Raw genomic sequence first — 5,000 nt, forward strand, 5'->3', positions numbered from 1 at the left:
TATATATATATATATATATATATATATATATATATATATATATATATATATATATATATATATATATATATATATATATATATATATATTTTTTTTTTTTTTTTTTTTTTTTTTTTTTTTTTTTTTTTTTTATCACACCGGCCGGTTCCCACCAAGGCAGGGTGCCCGAAAAAGAAAAACTTTCACCATCATTCACTCCATCACTGTCTTGCCAGAAGGGTGCTTTACACTACAGTTTTTAAACTGCAACATTAACACCCCTCCTTCAGAGTGCAGGCACTGTACTTCCCATCTCCAGGACTCAAGTCCGGCCTGCCGGTTTCCCTGAATCCCTTCATAAATGTTACTTTGCTCACACACACACACACACATATATATATATATATATATATATATATATATATATATATATATATATATATATATATATATATATATATATATATATATATATATATATATATATATATATATATATATATATATATATATATATATATATATATATATATATATATATATATATATATATATATATATATATATATATATATATATATATATTTTTTTTTTTTTTTTTTTTTTTTTTTTTTTTTTCAACAAGTCGGCCGTCTCCCACCGAGGCAGGGTGACCCAAAAAAGAAAGAAAATCCCCAAAAAGAAAATACTTTCATCATCATTCAACACTTTCACCACACTCGCACATTATCACTGTTTTTGCAGAGGTGCTCAGAATACAACAGTCTAGAAGCATAAACATATAAAGATACACAACATATCCCTCCAAACTGCCAATATCCCAAACCCCTCCTTTAAAGTGCAGGCATTGTACTTCCCATTTCCAGGACTCAAGTCCGACTATATGAAAATAACCGGTTTCCCTGAATCCCTTCACTAAATATTACCCTGCTCACACTCCAACAGATCGTCAGGTCCCAAGTACCATTCGTCTCCATTCACTCCTATCTAACACGCTCACGCACGCTTGCTGGAAGTCCAAGCCCCTTACCCACAAAACCTCCTTTACCCCCCTCTCTCCAACCCTTTCGAGGACGACCCCTACCCCGCCTTCCTTCCCCTATAGATTTATATGCTTTCCATGTCATTCTACTGTGATCCATTCTCTCTAAATGACCAAACCACCTCAACAACCCCTCTTCTGCCCTCTGACTAATACTTTTATTAACTCCACACCTTCTCCTAATTTCCACACTCCGAATTTTCTGCATAATATTTACACCACACATTGCCCTTAAACAGGACATCTCCGCTGCCTCCAACCGTCTCCTCGCTGCTGCATTTACCACCCAAGCTTCACACCCATATAAGAGTGTTGGTACTACTATACTTTCATACATTCCCTTCTTTGCCTCCATAGATAACGTTTTTTGACTCCACATATACCTCAACGCACCACTCACCTTTTTTCCCTCATCAATTCTATGATTAACCTCATCCTTCATAAATCCATCCGCCGACACGTCAACTCCCAAGTATCTGAAAACATTCACTTCTTCCATACTCCTCCTCCCCAATTTGATATCCAATTTTTCTTTATCTAAATCATTTGACACCCTCATCACCTTACTCTTTTCTATGTTCACTTTCAACTTTCTACCTTTACACACATTCCCAAACTCATCCACTAACCTTTGCAATTTTTCTTTAGAATCTCCCATAAGCACAGTATCATCAGCAAAAAGTAACTGTGTCAATTCCCATTTTGAATTTGATTCCCCATAATTTAATCCCACCCCTCTCCCAAACACCCTAGCATTTACTTCCTTTACAACCCCATCTATAAATATATTAAACAACCATGGTGACATTACACATCCCTGTCTAAGACCTACTTTTACCGGGAAGTAGTCTCCCTCTCTTCTACACACCCTAACCTGAGCCTCACTATCCTCATAAAAACTCTTTACAGCATTTAATAACTTACCACCTATTCCATATACTTGCAACATCTGCCACATTGCTCCTCTATCCACTCTATCATATGCCTTTTCTAAATCCATAAATGCAATAAAAACTTCCCTATCTTTATCTAAATACTGTTCACATATATGCTTCAATGTAAACACCTGATCTACACATCCCCTACCCACTCTAAAACCTCCTTGCTCATCCGCAATCCTACATTCTGTCTTACCTCTAATTCTTTCAATTATAACCCTACCGTACACTTTTCCTGGTATACTCAGTAAGCTTATTCCTCTATAATTTTTACAGTCTCTTTTGTCCCCTTTCCCTTTATATAAAGGGACTATACATGCTCTCTGCCAATCCCTAGGTACCTTCCCCTCTTTCATACATTTATTAAACAAAAGTACCAACCACTCCAACACTATATCCCCCCCTGCTTTTAACATTTCTGTCATGATCCCATCAGTTCCAGCTGCTTTACCCCCTTTCATTTTACGTAATGCCTCACGTACCTCCCCCACACTTACATTCTGCTCTTCTTCACTCCTAAAAGATGGTATACCTCCCTGACCAGTGCATGAAATTACTGCCTCTGTTTCTTCCTTAACATTTAAAAGTTCCTCAAAATATTCTCGCCATCTACCCAATACCTCCATCTCCCCATCTACTAACTCCCCTACTCTGTTTTTAACTGACAAATCCATATTTTCCCTAGGCTTTCTTAACTTGTTTAACTCACTCCAAAATTTTTTCTTATTTTCATTAAAATTTCTTGACAGTGCCTCTCCCACTCTATCATCTGCTCTCCTTTTGCACTCTCTCACCACTCTCTTTACCTTTCTTTTACTCTCCATATACTCTGCTCTTCTTATAACACTTCTGCTTTGTAAAAACCTCTCATAAGCTACCTTTTTCTCTTTTATCACACCCTTTACTTCATCATTCCACCAATCACTCCTCTTTCCTCCTGCCCCCACCCTCCTATAACCACAAACTTCTGCCCCACATTCTAATACTGCATTTTTAAAACTATTCCAACCCTCTTCAACCCCCCCACTACTCATCTTTGCACTAGCCCACCTTTCTGCCAATAGTCGCTTATATCTCACCCGAACTTCCTCCTCCCTTAGTTTATACACTTTCACTTCCCTCTTACTTGTTGTTGCCACCTTCCTCTTTTCCCATCTACCTCTTACTCTAACTGTAGCTACAACTAAATAATGATCCGATATATCAGTTGCCCCTCTATAAACATGTACATCCTGGAGCCTACCCATCAACCTTTTATCCACCAATACATAATCTAATAAACTACTTTCATTACGTGCTACATCATACCTTGTATATTTATTTATCCTCTTTTTCATAAAATATGTATTACTTATTACCAAATTTCTTTCTACACATAGCTCAATTAAAGGCTCCCCATTTACATTTACCCCTGGCACCCCAAATTTACCTACTACTCCCTCCATAACATTTTTACCCACTTTAGCATTAAAATCCCCAACCACCATTACTCTCACACTTGATTCAAAACTCCCCACGCATTCACTCAACATTTCCCAAAATCTCTCTCTCTCCTCTACACTTCTCTCTTCTCCAGGTGCATACACGCTTATTATAACCCACTTTTCACATCCAATCTTTATTTTACTCCACATAATCCTTGAATTAATACATTTATAGTCCCTCTTTTCCTGCCATAGCTTATCCTTCAACATTATTGCTACTCCTTCTTTAGCTCTAACTCTATTTGAAACCCCTGACCTAATCCCATTTATTCCTCTCCACTGAAACTCTCCCACCCCCTTCAGCTTTGTTTCACTTAAAGCCAGGACATCCAGCTTCTTCTCATTCATAACATCCACAATCATCTCTTTCTTATCATCTGCACAACATCCACGCACATTCAGACTTCCCACTTTGACAATTTTCTTCTTCTTATTCTTTTTAGTAATCTTTACAGGAAAAGGGGTTACTAGCCCATTGTTCCCGGCATTTTAGTTGACTTTTACAACACGCATGGCTTACGGAGGAAAGATTCTTATTCCACTTCCCCATGGATATAAAAGGAAAATTAATAAGACCAAGAACTATTAAGATAAAATCAAAGAAAACTCAGATGAGTGTGTATAAATAAATGTGTACATGTATGTGTAGTGTGACCTAAGTGTAAGTAGAAGTAGCAAGACATGCCTGTAATCTTGCATATTTATGAGACAGACAAAAGACATCAGCAATCCTACCATCATGTAAAACAATCACAGGCTTCGTTTTACACTCACTTGGCAGGACGGTAGTACCTCCCTGGGTGGTTGCTGTCTACCAACTATATATATATATATATATATTTATATATATATATATATATATATTTATATATATATATATATATTTATATATATATATATATATATTTATATATATATATATATATATATATAGTAGAAGTGATGCAAGGAGGGAAGAGTATATGGAGAAAAAGAGAGAGGTTAAGAGAGTGGTGAAGCAATGTAAAAAGAGAGCAAATGAGAGAGTGGGTGAGATGTTATCAACAAATTTTGTTGAAAATAAGAAAAAGTTTTGGAGTGAGATTAACAAGTTAAGAAAGCCTAGAGAACAAATGGATTTGTCAGTTAAAAATAGGAGAGGAGAGTTATTAAATGGAGAGTTAGAGGTATTGGGAAGATGGAGGGAATATTTTGAGGAATTGTTAAATGTTGATGAAGATAGGGAAGCTGTGATTTCGTGTATAGGGCAAGGAGGAATAACATCTTGTAGGAGTGAGGAAGAGCCAGTTGTGAGTGTGGGGGAAGTTCGTGAGGCAGTAGGTAAAATGAAAGGGGGTAAGGCAGCCGGGATTGATGGGATAAAGATAGAAATGTTAAAAGCAGGTGGGGATATAGTTTTGGAGTGGTTGGTGCAATTATTTAATAAATGTATGGAAGAGGGTAAGGTACCTAGGGATTGGCAGAGAGCATGCATAGTTCCTTTGTATAAAGGCAAAGGGGATAAAAGAGAGTGCAAAAATTATAGGGGGGTAAGTCTGTTGAGTGTACCTGGTAAAG

General features: G+C 36.7%; 1 protein-coding gene across 2 annotated transcripts in view; it reads right to left on the reverse strand.

Moving 5' to 3' along the window:
- The window catches only part of LOC128697761 (uncharacterized), a 201,383-nt gene that overhangs the window by 159,136 nt on the left and 37,247 nt on the right, over positions 1 to 5,000 (reverse strand). The window lies entirely within an intron of this gene.

This window comes from Cherax quadricarinatus, chromosome 68 (assembly GCF_038502225.1).
Source record: "Cherax quadricarinatus isolate ZL_2023a chromosome 68, ASM3850222v1, whole genome shotgun sequence".
Classification (NCBI taxonomy): domain Eukaryota; kingdom Metazoa; phylum Arthropoda; class Malacostraca; order Decapoda; family Parastacidae; genus Cherax; species Cherax quadricarinatus.